The sequence below is a fragment of the Canis lupus genome, chromosome 6, assembly GCF_003254725.2.
Source record: "Canis lupus dingo isolate Sandy chromosome 6, ASM325472v2, whole genome shotgun sequence".
NCBI lineage: Eukaryota > Metazoa > Chordata > Mammalia > Carnivora > Canidae > Canis > Canis lupus.
In genome coordinates, this window is record NC_064248.1 from 32,462,592 (window position 1) to 32,483,010 (window position 20,419).

A 20,419-nucleotide genomic window follows, 5' to 3' on the forward strand; every position below is an offset into this window, starting at 1 on the left:
CAGGGGATTTACAGATGACCCCACATGAAGGATGACAACATCTGCCCCACTTGCCCTCTCTCCCACCAAATCCCAAGTTAGTCACCACACTATCACATACAGAGCAGAATAAAAGATATCAAAAGGAAGCCTGGGTCGCTATCTTGTCTTTTTTGACAAGCAAGGCATGACTTCTAAACTGCTTCAAGCAGCTTGAGATTTCTCTTCACTTTGCACATCAGATGGAGGCTTGAGAGATCCTAGGGGTAGGAAGATGCAGGATGTGGTGTGGGAGCCATACTATAATTAACTAGGATCAGAAGAAAATACTGTGCAAACAGAAGCATTGACTTTGGGGGATCAGTGATAGATTCCTAGAAGGGAAGATGAAGAGAAAGCTTTGGATAAATTTTTGCCCACTACACCCAACAGCTACAAAAGAAACTTTCCTTCAAGCGTACTTAGAAAAGTCACCAAAGTCGACTGTGTTCTGGAGGATAAAACAAGTCTCGATGTATTTAAAAGGACTGAAATAATACAGAATGCATTCTTTGACCACATATTGTTAAAATAAGAGTTAATAATAAAAATAAATCCAGAGAATCCCCAGATGTTTGGAAATTAGTTAAAACTTCTCAAAAAAGATTTTACTTATTTATTTATTCATGAGAGACATGGGAGAGAGGCAGAGACAGAGGCAGAGGGAGAAGCAGGCTCCCCATGGGAAGCCCAATGCAGAACTCCATTCCAGGATCATGATTTGAGCCAAAGGCAGACGCTCAACCACTGAGCCACCCAGGTCCCCAAGATAAAACTTCTGAATAGCCCGTGGGTCAAAGAAGAAGTCAAAAGATATTAGCAACTATTTTGAATGAAATGACAATGAAAACACAACATACCAGATTTGAAGAATGAAGTGGAAGATGTACTACAGGGGATGTTTATAGCTTTAAATGCTTATAATTAAACAGGAAAAGTGTAAAGTCAGTAATTTAAACTTCTACATTAAGAAGCTAGAAAAAGAAGAGCAAATTAAACCCAAATGAAATAGAAGGAAGAAAATAATAAACATAAGAGTAAAAATCAAAGTAGAACACAAAATATAGAGAAAATCAACAAAGCCAAAAGATAGTTTCTTTGAAAAGATTAAATTTGTAATTTCTAGCAAGAGTGATCACAGAGAAAGCACAAATACTACTAAAAAATACTAAAAAGTAAGAGGGAATATCACTACAGACATTACAGATACTACAGACAATAAAATGGTAAAAAACATTATGAATAATGTATGCCAACAAATTCTACAATGTAGATAAAATGGGTATAGTTTTTGAAAAAAAAAAAACCTAAAAATTTCCAAAAGACCTAAAAATGAAATAGTCTGGAGTCTCTTTCTAAGCTCGCTAAGAAGTTGAATTCATAACTAAAATCTTTCCCATTTCGTAAACAAGAAAAACTCCTGACCTAGATGGCCTTGATGTGAATTCCATCAGACATTTTAAAAAGAAATAACACCAATCTACATAGTGTTTCAATATATTAGTAATCATAATCCAGCAATATATTAAAAAATAATACATCATGGATAAATGGTACTTATTTTGGGAACACAAGATTTGTTTAACATTCAAAAAATAAATCAATGTAACTTACCATATTAATATAATAAAGGATAAAATTGTATGGTCATGTCATTAGATGCAGAAAAAGCATTTGACAAAATCCAATATATCCATTCATGATAAAGGAGGAAGAATTCTCAATCTGATAAAGGTTATCTATGAAAACCCTATAACTGACATCTCATATAGTGATGAAATGATGAAAATAAATCCACAAACATGCATTCAATTGCTTTTTGATGAATAATTATGACAATGGGGGAAAGGAAAGAAAATTTAAGATTTTATTTATTTATTCATGAGAAACACAGGAAGAGAGAGAGGCAGACACACAGGCAGAGGGAGAAGCAGACTCCCTGTGGGGAGCCTGATGTGGGACTTGATCCCAGGACCCCAGGGTCATGACCTGAGCCGACGGCAGACGCTCAACTACTGAACCACCCAGGTGCCCCAAAAAGATTTACTTATTTATTTTAGAGAGACAGAGAGAGCTTGGGAATGAGCTGTAGGGGAGGGACAGAAGAATAAGGAGAGGCAGAAAGTCTCAAGCAAACACCACAGTAAGCATGGAGCCCTACACGGGGCTCAATCTCATGACCTTGACATCATGACCTGAGCCAAAACCAAGAGTGAGACACTTAGCTGACTAAGCTATACAGGTACCCTGAAAGTAAATCTTTTTAATAAATGGTGCTATATCAACCAGATATCTATGTAGAAAAAAAATACCTATGTCCATAGCTTACATTACACACAAAAATTACTTAAAATAAATTTAGGACCTAAATGTAAAAGCTAAAATTGTAAAATTTCTGGGAGAAAATTTAGGAGGATATTACTGTGATCTGAGAAAGCAGAAGGCAAAAGGCATTCAGTGTATAGTAAAAATAATAGACTCCATCAAAATTTAAAAATTGTTAAATTTTGCTCATGTACTGACAGTTGGAAGAGGAAAAGGCAAGCCGTAGATTGGGGAAAAAAATATTAACTCTCTGTGTATATCCCAAAGGGCTCATATCAAGAATATATAAAGAACTATAGAACAATAAAAAGTAAAACAACATAAAAACAGAAAATTAAGTTAGACACTCAAATGTGCTTACCATCATTGACCTTCAGAGACATGCAAACTAAAGCCAGAATGATGTATCATTTCACACCTGCTGAATGGCTAAAAATGAAAAAGACTGACAATACAAGTGTTGGTAAGGATATGGAGCAACCGAATCACTTCTGTATGGCTGGTGGAAATGTAAAATTATAACCATTACGTAAAAGTGTTTGGCAGTTTCTCACAAAGTGAAAAACTTACACAAACCTTTCAACCCAGCAATTACATTCCTAGGTATTTACTATAAAGAAATGTAAACATATGCCCCAAAAGTAATATTTGTATAAAAATGTTCACTGCAACTTTATTCATCACAGCAAAACATCAGAAGGAATGCCAATGTCCATCAACAAGGAATGGATAAATAAATTATGGTATATTCATAAAATGGAATGCTGCTCATTAAATGAAGTGGTAATACCTAGAACATGGATGAGTTGCCAAAACGTTATGTTGAACAAAAGAAGCCAGGCATTGAGGAATATAGTGTATAATTCCATTTATGTGAAGTTCAAGAAGAGGCAAAGCCAGTCTATGGGATTAGATACAAGAATAATGACTGCTTTTGTGGAGGAGGGCAATCAACAGAAAGGGGGCACAGGGAGCTTTCTAGAGTTATGGTAATATTTCCTATCATGAACATTTGTCAAAGTTCATCAAATTATCACTCAAGATCTGTTTATTTTATTGCATGTCATTACATCTTAATTAAAAACAATTTTGAAACCCTTCAAATTGAGATACCCAGCACGATTAACTACCAGTGTTTACTGAGTTTTTGCATTTAACTTCTGGACACGAATACTAGTTATTGAACACTTACTCTAGTTCTTCTCTAGGTAATATACCCCAGCACTGAATTATACTTCATTCATTCATTCAACAAATATTTATTCAGTGCCTACTGTATGCCAGGCACTATTCTTGATGCTTGGAATCCATCAGTGAACAAAAAAATAATTTCTGTACTCATGAAACTTAGATTCTAGTCTGTATGTACAGGAGGGGGGCGGTAGGAGTCTGTGCCTTGAGTGATGCTTGAGGAAAGCTTTGGGTTCTACTTAACTGGCATCTGATATACCCTGTGGCCCACCTCCCCATCACAGAGCTGGGCTCCTTTGTGCATCTGGGACACTGAACATGCTGGTTTTGTTTTGTTTTGTTTAATGTGTAATGTTTTCCTGTACCCGCACCTTCTTTTATCCATCCTTCAACTTCTGGATTTTCTTTCTTACAAAGGCAAAGCCAAATGCAAATTACTTTTTTCCTGTTCTTAATAGGAGGGAGGGAATGTGGGCCTTTTCTGCCTTATGGTGTTGCCTTTTGAGGTTATTTTTCAGCTGTTTGAAGTTATACAACCTGAGGATCACTTGTGGAGCTGTGAAATTGTTCTCCTTGGCTGGATTTCACCAGTCCTGGGTCAGACTTGGCTCACACCTGTGAATTGTCAGTGCTGCCTTTGGATCTAGCTCATTTGCCAGGGAGCCTGTCTATAGGGAGACCACTGCCTCGCAGGTGATAACATTGCACAAAAGAAAGCTGCCCCTGACATCCTCCGCTTCCAGAAACAGAAAATGGCCTTTTAATATTTTGTGTGTCCTCCTTCAAATTCTTGTTGAAATACAACAATTTCTCAAATAGGCAGCTCAGGGAATTACTGCCGAATTGAGCTTAGAATGTACAAATGCTTCCTGTAGTTGGGCTATTCTCTTGGCACTCAGGGGATCAGGTGCTTCAGAAAAAAACTCCTTGTGCTTCTGTCTTAAAGAAAGAGGAAGGCAGTGGAGCAGGTAAATACCAGTCATGTTATCCTTAAGCCTGCCTGCCAGCAGCATCCGAGGTTCAGCAGGTCATCAGAGGGGATGGCCTACGGAAGGAGGGAGCTGTTATCCTGGGGCTCAGCTGCCACTTCTTTTTATCTCTGAGGTCATCTCTGGCCTCATTGGAAGCAGCAGCATGTAATGAGGGTGTCTTGGAAATTATGACAAGCTCTTGGAGGGGCATTTGCTTTCTGCTGGGCCCTTGTGTATGGCTGGTGTGGATTACTCCAGGGCCAAGACCAATGCATGCTTGTGTCCAGCAGACATAGAATTCAGTGCTAAGAAGGCTTCCTCTTATAAATCAGGGTTTCCATGTTCTTTGCCTCTCCTTTTCTCTAGTGGTTTTGCTCTGCCTTGGAGCTTGGTGGGCCCAAGGCTTCCCAGAGATGTTTGCAAACAGTACCATGGAAGCAAGGCAATTGACAGCCCAGGCCAGTACAACCAGTACTCCCTGGGCACCAACTCTGTGGCCATCATTCTATCAGGCACTAGGACTTATCCAAGGGTGAGTAGGAACCATCCTTCTCTTCAAGTGGCTCATAACCAAGCCTTCACTGGGGTGAGAAGGTTGAACCTGACTCAGCCCATTGGGGTAGTCTCCAAGAGGGTAAGGCCTTCGGGGCTAGGGTTTGAGCATAGACAGGATTTCTCCAAATTGAATAATATTCTTATTAATGACCTGAAAAAATGCTTTGGGAATAATTCTACTCATCATATTCAGGTTATACTGCTTTAAAATGAAAATATGTATGTGTATATGCACACACATATATACACGTATGTACAGACTAGCTTTAAAATGGAGATAGATTTAGAAAGAGAGACAGGGAGAGAGAGATTCACAGAAAGATTTTGAAAGCAGTTTTGAATTTTTGACCTCAAGCATAAAGAGAACCAAACCCATATATATATTAAAGTTAAATAATCCTTTTGTTTTCTAGAGATGCAGTAATTAAGGATGGTAGCAATGCCCCAGAAGACATGAGAGAGACCCATCATGTCTTCCCAAACCAAAAGTCCTGCTCCCATGCTCTGATGCATCTGCCTCCCCTTCCTCCTCCTCCCTGTTTGCATTCTCTTTGATGTCCTTGGTGCCAGCTGCCTTCCACATGGGATGACTCCCAGATCCCTTGCACCAGCCCAGACCTCCGATCTCCACTCTTGCTTGCACAACACCCCCATTCAGAGAGCCCACAGATCTCCACCTTCCTCTTGTCTAAGGTATGGTCATTCTCCTGTGTCCCAGCACAGGCATCTTCACTCTTACCCTCCCAGTACCAAACCCCCTGCCCCCCCTCCCCTCGCCGCATGCCCTCATATTCGGTTGTCATGGGCTTATGCTGTGCTCCCTGATGTCCTTGATCCTTTGAATGTTTTTCTCATTTTGCCAAGGACAACCTTCCTGGATAATCTCAAGTGGGTGGGGCCCTTTCCACTTCATTTCTACAGACCTGTGTACTAACTCCTAAGAGTGTCACTTTGCATTGTCATTGTTTGCTTGCATATTTATCTCCGATTAGACCACCAGCCCCACCTGAGAAAAGGTCTGTTCCTTCCATGTTTCTTTAGCCTTGCCATAGGGCTTTGTTTCTAGCATCCAGAAGGGTCTCTGTACAATCTGTTGGTAATGAGGACTTCAGATTACAGTTACCATTCATTAGGGCTACTCTGCACCAAGAACTATGTGAGAATTTCACATGCATGATCTCATTTAGTGGTTCCCACAACTCATCTCAAGGAGGCATTTCTTATTCCTGCCTCACAAACAGAAATTCATGTTAGCATGACTGGTTTCAGATTCCCCCAGCCTAGTATGTAATAGAGGCAGAGTATGAGGGGATCCCTAGGTGGCTCAGCAGTTTAACACCTGCTTTCAGCCCAGGGAGTGATCCTGGAGACCTGGGATCAAGTCCCACATCAGGCTCCCTGCATGGAGCCTGCTTCTCCCTCTGCCTCTGTCTCTCTCTCTCTCTCTCTCTCTCTCTCTCTCTGTGTGTGTGTGTGTGTGTATCTTTCATGAGTAAATAAATAAAATCTTAAAAAAAAAAAAAAGAGTATGAGTGGAGGTTGGCCTGACCCCAAAGACTGCATTCCTAATCATATCTTAAGGAAAGACTGGCAGTGGCACAGGGATATTTTAGAGGAGAAATTGAGAGTTCTTCCCTCTACCCCCCACCTTAGAGTGACATCCACTTCCTTTTTCTCATGAGATGCAGCAGATTCCACTCAAACCCAACTCACTGGAACTTGGGGGATAAATATTTATCATACTTCACAGGCCATGGTTTATTCTGGTCTATAGCAGTTCCATCTTCCAGGATCATACCCTGTCCCTTGTTTTTTGTGCATAATGAAGGAGATGCCTCTTAAAGAATTCCTGGTGCATATATGATACAGGAGGTCTTTGAAAAAGCTTAGACTGAAGTCTGGAATGTCTAGTTCTGACATGGCATGTCAGTGGGTGATGAGATCTAGGGAGGCTTTCACCAACAGTGGTGTATGCATGGGGTACAATTGTGACAGGATGTGATTCCTAATTGCAGATTGCTGTAACTCCCTCTCTTCTAGATCACTGTGTTTCAACTACCCCACTGTCAGTTACCCACCATGTTTAGCCCAGAATGACTCAGTGAGTAGTCTCAAGAACTCATGAGAATGTGCAGAAGATTTCTAGTATGTGTTTGCTTGTGTGTGTGTATTTGCATGTAATATCAATAATCTGCAAACAGGTTCATCCTGCTAAAGGAGTGAAGTATTTATGCAAACATTGTACTTGGCTTCTGCACACACATATTCCAGTGATTATGTGAATGAAGTCTTGGAAGAAAATTAAAATTGAGACACCACTAGTAAATGACTAATCGATAGAACAATTGTGTGCATTGCTGAAAGTGAAGAGCATGGTTTACACATACTACAAGGAGGGAGAAGGACATTCTGGCTTCTTCTATGTGCTCACTTTGCTTGGAAGACAGTGGCAGCCCATTGATGAAGCCATGCACTCTGGCCATGACTAGCCCTGAGAGAGCACTGTTCTCAGATTTTCACTGTTCTCTTACCATTTGATTTTTGGTGCTTAAATGCTGAGACTCAGTATTTGTAGAATGGATGTAAGAATGGATGGAAAGATTGGTTTTCATGAACTTTCCCATACGAGGAGCATTTTTCAGTGTTGGTTGGTCATTCAGGTATAGTTCATGGGGCTCCCTGTATCAGAATCACTGTGGGAAAGATGTGGAGGTCTTATCCCTACTTCAAACCTACAGAATGATCATTTCCGATTCTGCTTTTTTCACAAGCTCTCCTCATGATTCTCATGCCCCTGAAAGACCTAGAAGCACAGCTTTAGGGCATAGATCTACTCTTTGTGACCCTGAAAAAATGGTTTTATCTATGTCATCCTAGTTATTAGGACTCTCTGCTTCTTAGTCTTTGCACTTCTTTCTTCCTTTGGAATACAATATTTAGTGGCAAAGCCTAAGAGAAAAGGAAATAAGGAGATTTTTTGTTGCACCTTGAGTAATCTCTGATGAGACTGTACCAATGTCAAAGAAAATGTTGTTTAATAATGTAGATCAGTTCCTGTCACCTGGTATATTCTCCATAACTGTTGTTATTAAATGATTTATTTTTCTGTTAAATCTGTCCTGCATAAACAGAGGTGGTTGGATTTGGGGTGCATAACGCTTATTCATTCATACATGTACTCCATCAAACAAGATGTTCAAAATAGCTACTGTGTGCAGGTCATTGTGGAGAGTTGTGGTTAACACATGGACCAGTCTTCAAGATACATAGAGTCTAGTAGGGCACTAGGGATTACTCATAACCACAAGACAGTGTGATATGTGCCACAAAAGATGTTTTGATAAAACTCTATCATATTTAGAGAAGATATGCATTATGTATAGGCAGAAAGATTGAGGGCATCTGTACAGAGGACTTCTCATTTGAACAAGTGTCAGAGAATAAGCATGATCTGGACTTCTGAATATATGTAGGAGGCCATTCCATGTAGAAGGAACATTATAAATGCAAGCCCAGTATCAAGGAGTTCAATGTGTTTGAAATAGCTTGTGTGGTAGGCAACATTCTAAGGTAAGGAACATTCTAATGTTCCAACATTCAACATTCTAATGTGTTTGAAATAGCTTGCGTGGTAGGGGGCAATGCCCCTTGCCCCCTGTAATCTTTCCCTCCTGGAGGGTGTGTGGATATGATGAGATAGGTCTTCCATCATTGTTATGTTAGGGAGCCAAAGGGGTTGTCAGCTGATTTTGAGTTCATCAAGAGAGAGATTATCAGGCTGGGCCTAATGTCATCACATGAGACTTTTAAAAGTAGAGACTTTTCTGCAACAGCAGAAGAGGCCAGACAGATTCTAGCACAGGAAGGATTTGACTGCTAGGCTTGAGGACTGAGGGGCCACGTGACAAAGCCTGTCGGGGGTCACTGGGAGCTGAGTTTTGTCCCTGGCCAGCAGCCAGCAAGGAAGCAAGGTCTTCAGTCCCACAGCCCTCAAAGAGCTGGACTAGGCCAATGACCTAAATGGGTTTGGAAGTGGATTCTTCCCAGATCCTCCAGCCATGTGTCCAGACTGGTTGACACCTTGATTTTGGCCTTGTGAGACCCCAAGCAGAGAGTTCGGTCAAGCCCCACTGGACTTTGGGCCTGCAGAACAGTGTTGGAGGCCGTTTTTTACGCGACAACAGAAAATGAATATGTATTGTTGGGAAGAAACGATGAGAAGGAAGCACCGTGCTGGAATGTGAATTCTAGGCTGCAGGACTTTATTCAGTAATTGTTGGAGCGCTATTGAAGGAGAAGAAAACAGAAAAATAATGATTAGTAATATCTAACATTTGTTTAGCATTGACGAGGCACCATGCAGGGCGCTAAGCATTCAAATATATAAACTCATCTTGTCCTCACATGGACACTGGAATACAGATGTTGTTACCCTCTTTTATAAATTAGGGAATGAAGCCCAGACAAATTCAATAACTAGCACAGGGTTGCAGAGCCACAGCCTGTTCTCTTAGATGTGAACTCGTGAACTCTGTTGCTGCTTTAAAAATGAAGTGGTGATTGGTAGGGATCTTTGGAATAAATTCTCAGGGGCTGTTTAAATAGCTTGGTTTAAAGGAAGTGTAGGTATGAAGAGGACAGTGTCAGTGGGATCTGAAAGGAACCTCAGAAGGGTATTGGAAGCACATAGCATTCACTGGATGATTGGCTGAGAGATTCATAACAGAGCAGAATCAGTCAGATATATATATTTTTTTAATTTTTAGGCTCGGGTCTGTCCTTAGGCATTTCTGGGTTGAGTATTTCTGGAAGAAATCTGTCATGCCCATTAATGACATTGTTTGTCTTCCTTCTTTCCTTATTCCCCCTTGACCCCTGCTTCCTTTTCTCTCTTTCTTTCCTTTTTACTCCTTTAAAAAAAAAGATATTTATTTATCCATAAGAGACAGAGAGAGAAGCAAAGACACAGGCAGAGAAAGAAGTAGGCTCTATTTAGGGAGCCCAATGTGGAACTCCATCCCGGGACTCCAGGATCATGCCTTGGGCCGAAGGCAGGCGCTCAACTGCTGAGCTGCCTAGGCGTCCCTTTCCTTTTTCCTCCTAAGCCACATCTAAAGTCAAGAGCCCATTTGTAAAATGGGTTTGGTGATTCCACTGCCTTAGCAGAATCTGTGTGAAATTTGACTTGTTTCCTTATGTAATGATCATTAAGTTTTTCAAATGATGCGAGCCCTAGAGAGGGAAAGTAAAGCCATCACAGAAGATTTAAAATGATCATCTGACTTCCCTAGAGTCATGCATTGTGGCTATTTTAAATACCTACACAGTACAATATGTTAGGTCACAGTGGGGAAAAGATAGTAGGTCTCTAGCAAATTAACACTTGAAACTGAGGTAAGTGGTACGGTCTCCCTCTGTGTGTGTGTGTGTGTGTGTGTGTGTATGCATGTGTGTGTGTTTCTGTTTCTGTCTTGCATTGGTTCTCTCTTTCTCTCTTTGCATTTGTATCATCAAAACAATTCCCAAAAGAATAGCAGTTAAATCAGTGCTCTCCTGCAAGGCAACATTCTGCTAAAAATTTTCTCGATTTCAGAAGTTAGGGGAAAAAAGCAGTTTACAGACAAGATATCTCTGTGGGAACATGCTTTGATGGGAATGTTAATAATAAGGATGTTTGGTGGTGATGATGGTAGTGGTGTTGGTTGATGTGAGGGTCATGATAGTAACAGGTGCCAATAGTTGAGTTCCTATTATATGATGCAGTTAAATGTTTTCAGGGCATTATCTTGTTTAAATATCACAACATTCTCTGCATTTTATTATATCTAAAAGGGAGCTAATAATAGTACATACCTCATAGGTTGTTGGGAAATTTTAAAAATATGTTTATCTAGTGCCTATAATACTGACTGGCACAAAGTAGATGGTCAGTAAATGCCAGCTTCAATTATTTTTTTTTTTTTTTTTTTTTTTTAAATTTTTTTTTTATTTATGATAGTCACACAGAGAGAGAGAGAGGCAGAGACACAGGCAGAGGGAGACGCAGGCTCCATTCCCTGGGAGCCCGACATGGGATTCGATCCTGGGTCTCCAGGATCACGCCCTGGGCCAAAGGCAGGCACTAAACCACTGCGCCACCCAGGGTTCCCGCCAGCTTCAATTATAATTGGAGTTCCATATCATAGGAGAGAAATCAGAAGCTGCATAGGATAAATGACTTGCCCAAGGAGACAGTGGCAAGGGTAGAATTGGAACCCCAGCAGTATCTCTCTCAAGAGAGCCAGAGTCAACCATGATGTCATCTGGAGAATCCATGTCTATGGAACCCATAAACCCAACTTGATAAGGAAGCTATCTGAGGGTGATGGGGGCATGATCAAGCTGATAGATGGTATAAATGTAAGGCAAAGGCTGTACCCTTGATAGTGTGCCATTGCCATCAATTATGAAAATGAGTGAATAGATTATTTAAATGATCTCAGATGAGTGAATTATTCAGAGAGCCTCTCAGTCAGAAGTATTTCTAGAAACTCCTAAAGAGACAGATGAAAACCATTTTTATTTTCTGACAGGGTCATCACCTCCTCTTTGCATAGATGAATGCAAAGCCCTGTGCTCCTCTGACAGAAGGGGGAAGAGAAGGAGAGGGAGGATAAGTAGAACAGCAGGGTTTCAGCCCAACACTGCAGAACATAGAATGAGACTTCCCTGCATCATATAGGGGAGAGCTTTTTCCTGCGTTCTCCGGGATGCCAGATTCTTCCAGAGTGCCACAGTGGTCTCTGAATGGATAGGGGTTAATGAGACAGGATCCAGCTTTAACCAGAGATGGTAATGCTCTGTCTGATTGGTATATTGGTATTCCAAGTGAGCTCTCATTTGGGGAAAAGATAGAATATTTCTAAAACAAATTTGAAAATGAGTAGACAAAGGAGATCAACTTTAATGGCCCTCTGAATATAATGCAAATCTTCTATGCCAAACCTTACAATGTTGGCTTTCATATTTACAATTTAATTTTAGCTGCGTGATAATCTTGTGAAGTGGCTGGTACTCTCGGATTTTTGAGTAGGGAATACTTGGAGATATTCAGTGACATTTTTTATCAATAGCTGATAAAAGATTCAAATGTAGGTCTTAGGAGTTTCCACATCTGGTGCTTGTTCCATCATGTTGTACAGTTTCTAGGATGAATGATGCCAATTTTCATAAAGGGCCTAGAGATTCTTGTGGCTTATATCTGCCTTGAAAGTTGAGTGGAGGGGGCTAGGAGGCTAGTGTAATACCTAGCCTATTACATAGATTCAAATCTTACTCTTTGGGGTAAAGTAACTACTAACTATGAGTGTGTGATACGATTGAACTATTCACCCACCCATCCAGTTATTCACCCATTCATCCATCTAGTCATCCAATGTTCAGTAATAAACCATCTGTCTGTCCATCCATCCATCAACTCATCTGACAAACCATCTCTCATCCATCCATGTTGGTCATCCACTCTTGAACCTACCAAGTTACCCCTACTGATCTTTTGCTGGGTATTTATCGATTACCGACCTGTGCCAAGACTGTGGTAATTATGGGTGAAGCAGAGATGAATAATACAATGTCCCTGACCTCAGGAAGCTCACAGTCTAGTGGGAGACATGGAGAAATGAACTTTGTTTGAGAGAGAAAGAGAGTGGAGCGGGGAGTGGCAGAGGGAGGAGAGAGAAAATCTTAAGTAGATTCCATGCCCAGCACAGAGCCTGACACAGGGCTTTATCCTGACCTGAGCTGAAATCAAGAGGCAGACACTTAATCCATTGAGCCACCCAGGAGCCCTGAAACGAACTTTCTATTACGGCATACTCATAGTAAGATGAGTGCTAATAGTAGAGGCAAGCCTCGGGCACTGCCCAATGTCTACCCACCCTGGCTGTGAGGAAAGCAACAAACAAAGGCTTCCTGAAAGAGCTAACACGTGTCCTGAGTCCTAAAGGATAGAGAAGAGTTATCCAAGGGACATCAAGTGGGTCATCTGACCCACTTTATGAACTGAATCATAAACATTAGAGGCTCCTCATATTTTTCTCATTTCACAGTTCATCTGGCTGGCAGCAGCTGGATTGCTTCCCACCCCACCTACGACTACCAGACCTCAGTGGTTTGTTGTCTGAAACTGCTCTCGACTTTCTCAACATTGTCTCTGTCAGTTTCTCTTATTTCCCCATGTACATGCTGTTGGTGCAGACAGGAATGACATTTGTCTGTTAGAAAAGAGAACAGTGAAGTGGTGTACCCCGGCAATCTGCTTCTGGCTACAAGTGGCTGTGTCAGGCTGCCTTCTGTAGCTGCAGTGTGGTTTTCTTATTTGTACTGTTGGCAGCAGAGGTTGCACTCCCCACTATGCTGTTTTTCTTGGCATTGGAGCCTGGGTGGGCCAGAGGGAGAGGCAGAGATAGAGAGTGATTTGAATATTCCCAGTGTTGGTCTCTAAGCTGTGGAAGCACTGAGGGTGCTTTCAGACTCTGAAGACAAAGAAACTAGCTTTCTGTACCTCAAGATAATTCCCCACATTGTATAAAATAATTAACAATGGAAAAAAATATTGTGTCCTGGCTATAGCTTAGGGGATTTATATGTATTACTTTGATTCTTTTTTAACAGGCAGTTCAACAAGAGTACTATTAGTCTTTCCCCTAGTTCATATCTAAAGAAACCAAGGCTCTGTGAGGATTGATGACTTGCTCAAGGTTAGAGAGCAAGGAAGTGGCAACTTCTAGACTCTGGCTCATGTGTGTTAGATGCTGAGGTCCATTTGATTTCAACAACACCATATGGTAGAGAGAGAGGTTCTTTGTATGTTAGTAGTAAAGGTTGCCATTGCTTTAATTATGACAAGCTACATTGGGAGTCCCCCATCCCTGCATGGCTGACATGCTCCCAATGTTTGCAAGAAGAGCTATTACAGGTACAAGATTCCCTGCTGGACCAGGAGTCTTCCTGAGCTTTGCTCAGAGCATCCCACTGAGCCTCATGCAAATCTGCCACATAATCAGTCTCTTGCAGCTTTGTGCAAAACCAGTCAGCATCCCTCTGCAAACCTGAAGATGTAAATTCCCCTGACTCCTGCAGGGTGCTGCTTGTTCATTCCTCATTACTCTACCACACGGTTCGTTATCTATAGCCACTGTCTCGAAAATGTGTTTTAAAACTCATCACAATCACATCTAGAGAGTTCTTAGAGTCTATTTTCCTCCCATTTGAATTATAATTCTGTAAATTAGAAAGACTGAATGGACCTGTTTGAGAAGGAATGAGATAGGGGCTGAACCATCTTGGTTTCTCTCAGTGTGCAAATAAAGACTCCATTGGAAATGCATATAGGAGAAAAATGTGAAACTGAGAAAAAGACAAGATAATCAACCTTTATTTCCTTGAAGGGAGTTGTAGAGTGATGTGAAGAAACCAATAGCCTCTCTCTTATGTTGTGTTTAATTTTCATGTTGAAATGGACAATCTGAGTCGGAGGAATCTTGATTCTTCGTGTCATTTCCCACCACACTAGCCTCTATGCGTGCCAGCAGATTAGAGCTGATGCTATCTATATTTTTATTTTCATGATTAAAATGTGTTTGAAGAAAATAGGACAAGCAGATATAAGGTAGAAAAAGAGGGCAAAAATCAGATTTGGATCAACCTCCAACAAGCACCAATTTTGTAAGGAGAACAGGAACATTTCCCTCCTTTTAACAGGTGAGGACATGGAGATTCAGGCAAAATAAGCGACTTGTTCAAGGTTTCTCAGAAAGGACTGAACACATTTCGCTCCCCAAATAGCATTTGAGCTGGTAACTTGAATCATCACAGCCAGATTTGAATTCCATTACCAAAATGACACCCTAGGCTGTGCATTCAGGAATTGTCGTCTCTTTGAAAATGGATGAGCCTTCAAAAAAATATGGAACAAAAAAAATATGGAATAGTCATCAAGTTATACTATGAATCAATCAGGACAGAAGTTGAAGACAAGGGCACCTGAGTGGCTCAGTGGATGAGCGTCTGCCTTCGGCTCAGGTCATGATCCTGGCATTCTGGGATAGAGTCCCGCATCGGGCTCCCCACAGGGAGCCTGCTTCTCCCTCTGCCTATGTCTCTGCCTCTCTCTGTGTGCCTCTCATGAATGAATGAATGAATGAATGAATGAATGAATGAATAAATAAATAAATAAAATCTTTAAAAAAAAAAGAAGTTGAAGACAAAGATGTATCTAATCCAGAGTCTCAATCCCAAATCCTTCTCAAAAGATAGGGGAGTGATCCACACAAAGAGAGGTCACCACCATGGTCAGCAGAAATGGGTGGAGGCCCTCTTCCATTCCTGCCCCTTAGAGCATGGCACTGGTTAGCAGCTGAGACATTTAAGGGGGGGAGGGTGTTGAGCAACTCTACAGGATTGAGTTTGGCCATGGGTAATGCTTAGTTCTGAGATCCAAACCAACCCTGAAGAGTTGGCAATTTTTGTATTTCTCAGATTATCAGTGTCTCTATTAGTCAAACGGAGCTAATGATATCATCCACCCCACAGGCTTCCTGTGAGGATATTAATGCTACCATTTATTAAATACTTCCTGTGAGCAGAAAGAGCTTTTAGTTTCTCTTAATTCACACAAAAATTCTATGGGATTGGTACTATTATTATCTCCATCTCATAAATGAGAAAACTGAAGAATATAGAGGACAAGTTAATTTCCAAGAATCTGAACTGGGCTTGAACCCCCATTTGTCTGATTCTGAAACCCACGCTCTGGCCACTTAGTTCTTTTTTTTTTTTTTTCCAACCAAATTCTATTATGCAGGTGACATCATCCAGTGTTGCAGGAGGCAGGGGGTTCAAATGGGAAAAGCATGGAGTTTTTTCTATATAATTTCAAACAGTGAAAACAAAAAGCCTAATAACAATGTCTGAGCATTGACCATGACATAGGCTTTGAGCCAAACATACTACATACATGATCACATTTTATGTTCTCCAGAACCCTAAATGGTGAGTATTATAATTATTTTTATTTTGTAGATGAGAATGTTGAGGACCAGTGAAGTAATTCATTGGAACATGGTCACCCAGGCACTTCATAACTTGTGGGGATTATAAATAATGTATATAAAGCATCTAGCCTAGGGCCTGCTATATAGTAAAAGGAGTTTAATAAATGGAAACTATTCTGCACAGTGCAATATGGATTTTTAAATGGGGATTATTAGGACTTTTTTTGCATTTTGAGTAGATTTCTAGAAGCCTATTGCTAGCATTTTCTTTTCTCAGAGGAGCTAGGCTCAGACTTTGAAGATGAACATATTTAGGCATCATTGTCCACTTGTTTTCTCTTTGCACCCCACACAAGATGAATACCAAAATATACAATCACACAGGTCCTGCCTGTGGCCAGAAAACTGTCTCCAGTTCTTTCATCAATGTGCTGAACTTTCTGGTCCACGTTCCTTGAATGTACATTAGTTTACCACTCTGAAAAATGGTAATACTATCTCCTTCTCTGTATGTGACCATCCACCATAAGACTCAAACAACATGAGATAATAAACAGCAACTGGTAGCCCATAAAAGGCTATGTAAGCTTGGGATTTTATATTATTATCCATGTAATGACACGTAGCACTCCAGCCAGGATGCTTTTCCAAGTGTGTCTATTATCTGAAATTTCCTTTTTCTGATTCTTTTCTCTCTTTTTTCCCCAATATAGCTTCTTAGCCAGTGGAACACTAACAAGTATATTCATAAGATTGCACTTTTTGGCATAAGGATCCAGGAAAACTTGGGTTATATTTATAGTTATGAAATTAATGGTATGGATTAATTGCGCAGAACCTCAAACTAGCAAGTGGAATTAAAAATAATTGTCAGGCCTTTGGATTTATGGATAGAGCTAAAATAACACCAGGCTGCTCTTGGCAGGACCTTCTTCTCTGTGCACAGAATTATATTAATAGGACAATACCCGTTCCATCTAAAATAGAGAACAGTAAAGAATGAGCATATCTGTCTCCCCTGAGGGGGAAAAGAGCAAATGCATTTCCTAAGTGTCATATTGGTAAATAAGAGTTCTGATAAAATTAGTGCCTTGCTCTTTCCAGTTCTGGACTTACATACAGGGGTTAACTTCAACTTCGTGAAGACGTGCACACTGTAGGTATGATGGCCCTAACCTTGATTGAATACCTGTGATGGAACAGGCTGGAAGGTTCATTTAAATGGATTCATGTAATATTTTCCAGAGCCCTGTATATCATAAAACACCTGATACTGGTTGTACTATGACCACATGACAAATGGAATAATAAAGTCTTTGTAGGCATTTAAAAAAAATTCTTACAGTAATCATAGGATATGGTTACCTGTGTTATGCCCACTTTACAGAGGAGGAAGCAAAGGCCAAGGTCACACAGCTAAGAAGCAGAAGAGCTGGTGCTCAGGTTCAGCCAACTCTGGAATCCACATTACTCTCAGTATGTTTTACCAGATGATACCACAGGAAATTGGCAATTGGTTACAGGAAGATCATGGTGATGGTGGCCATGCTGATACATTTATTTATTCAATTGTTTACATAATAAACACGTGTCTACTCTGCAAGAGGCTCTGGGCTGGATATAAGGGATGCTAAGGCACAGAACACAGTCCCTACCCTCAGTGAGTCTGCTGGGGCAGACAGGCGACTTGATGGGTACTTAAAATCCTTGATGACATAAGCAAAGAGGAGGTCACTTGGCCGGTTTTGTGGGGTTAGGGACTGCTTCCCAGAAGAGCTGCCTTCTAAGTTGAGTTTCAAAGGGCAAGTAGGAGGCTGCCAGGTAGAGAGTGGGAAAGTATTTTATTTGCAGGGTGAGTTGCAGGTGTTGATTATTAGCTAGCACGGGAGGAGTTAGATGTACTTGGAAGGCTATGATTAGTTCAATGGGATTCAAGAGTCAATGTGTAGGGGGTAGGGGTGGAACGGGGATTTTGTTGTCAGAAATTATGTTGGCATGAATGCAGCCAGCTACAGAGACCTGGGAATGGGCTAGGGTTGATTAGACTATGATCAGGCATTTCTGCTTTATTTCAAGTGGAGTGAGAAGCCATCAAAATGCTCTAAGGGAGAGAGTGGACCAATCACATATGCAGAGATATTTAGAGTGCTGGCTAGGGCTACTGTGGAAGGGATAGGCTGAAAGGCCCTCTCTGGGGCAGGGAAACCAGTCTGGAAGCTGTGACAGAAACCAGTGAGTGGTGAGGGCTAACATGAAGTAGTGATCTTAAACTAGGGAAGAAGTGGTCAAGGAAAACTATTCAAACATTAAGGCTATCAAGGATTGCTGATTGATTTAATATATATGGTGGTGCAGGGAGATAGGTGAATTAAGGCATATTTCCAGGGTTGGGAGTCCCAGAACTCATATTTGGCCTCTGGGAGAGAAAGTATGCATATTTTTCAACTGAAGGTAAGATGGTGAGTTCTACTCAAAGTCTATTGAGTTTGAAGTTTCCTGAAGGCAGTTGAGAGTAACTGAGGGAAGACAGATCTGAGGGTGGTCAACAGAGCGATGATACTCAAGGAGTGGGCAGTAAGAGAAACATGAACATGGAGGTCTGAGGCCAGTGGGGAGGATCAGGACGTGTAAAATGTGCAGAGAAAGGGTAGGAGTGTGACTGTCCAGAGCAAGGAGACTCATGGAAGATGGGAGGGTCTCTCAAGGTCACATGTGCATCTGCTGGATTTGGTGTTGAGAAAGCCACTGGTGGTCTTGGTTGCACAAAAGGACAATGACTAGAGGACAAATGGTGGTGTTAGGCTTGAGGAGAAGGCCTCTTTCATTACTGAAGGAGAGAAGAAGGAAGACAGGTGTCCCGCAGCAGGTAAGCCTATGGGCTGTGTGGCTTGTCCATAAGACTTTATGAAATAAGAGACAGATACATCACCCGGGAGTGAGGATGTAGCTGGCAGAGCTGCAGTCTCGTGGGCAGGTGTGAAGGTTTGAAATAGTTCTTAGGGAATGGGATAGGAAAGGAGAGCAGGATTTTGGGGCAGAGAGGGATTCCTTGCATTTGAAATGATATTGATCTCTGTGGTTATGTGATCCCCACCTGCACTCAGTGGTTTACAGCCAAGTCAGTGGTTAGATTGATGACCTGAGGGTGATGCCAGGAGGGTGTGACAGAGGGACAGAGCAGGGATGGGATTATTGTGGGTAGGCAAAACATCGAGCAATGTGATGGACGAAGAGGACTAGTTTGGAACAGGGAGGAAGTGAAGGCATGAGTGAGTAGACCAATTGGAGAAAAATAGAGTGCCCCAGGGACACATGCCAGAGGGATGCGAGGGAAGACCTGTGCCGAGGGAGGGCATTGTGGAATTGTGGATTAGCTAAATTTAAAGTCATCAAAATCAAGCAATTCTAAGTGAATTTCCCCCTATGAGGAAGGATGGCTAAAGTGGACTGGAAGGGGACAATGTAGGGAAGTTATAAAACTGACCTCTAACTGGATCCATATGGTCCGACAAGTATGAAAGTATTTATGAAGGAAACGATACAATAATTTGAAAATGCAACAATTCCAAAAGATGTAGGAGATGATAAAAACCAGCCATACGTGGATAAAGTCACCATATTATCCCTGGGTATTGAGCAAATCCTTCGGGGGCCCCAAGGCCAATTGCCAGTTTGAACTCATGTGCAACCAAATTCCAACATACACGTATTTGAGCCCAACATCCCAGGGTTTCTGTCATCCCGTTCTGATGTATCCCTTTATCCCTCTTTCTCTCTCATCTCCTTTGTATATCGTGTGTCTTTTTATCCAATTCAGGCAACTACCTTTCATCCAATTTGTTGAACTTCCTTCAACAAACATGTCCCTTGGCTAAATTGTGATGCTTTTGTCCACGCAATTCATTCATCCTAGAAGTCACTTCTCCCCGTTCTGGTTTTCCAACTTCTGCGCCTTCTCTGCAAACCACCACTCCCCCTCCCCCCATTGACCCTCTACCTGTAACTTCTCATCTCTCCCACGAGATCTGCTCTCCCACTCCTGGTGCCCACCCCCTACCAATTTATTTCACCATTCTGCTTCTGTCACTTGTCATAATATATTTTTTAAAACTGATTCTGTGGCCTTTTATTTCATTTTCCTGGTTAGTAAGTGGGTCTCTTCTAGATAGGAACTTAGATCAGGGGTTGGCAAACACTTTCTGTAAAGGGCAGCTAGTAAATATTGTAGGCTTTGTGGGCCATTTGTCTAGATGGCAAGTACTCAGTTCTGCTGTTTTAGTGTGAAAACGACCTTAAACAACACATAAGGGAATGTGCATGGCTGTG

The 20,419-nt window shown here is 41.3% G+C and overlaps 1 protein-coding gene across 3 annotated transcripts in view; it reads left to right on the forward strand.

Annotated features, from left to right (window-relative positions):
- Positions 1-20,419, forward strand: part of GRIN2A (glutamate ionotropic receptor NMDA type subunit 2A) — a 546,872-nt gene that overhangs the window by 430,605 nt on the left and 95,848 nt on the right. The window lies entirely within an intron of this gene.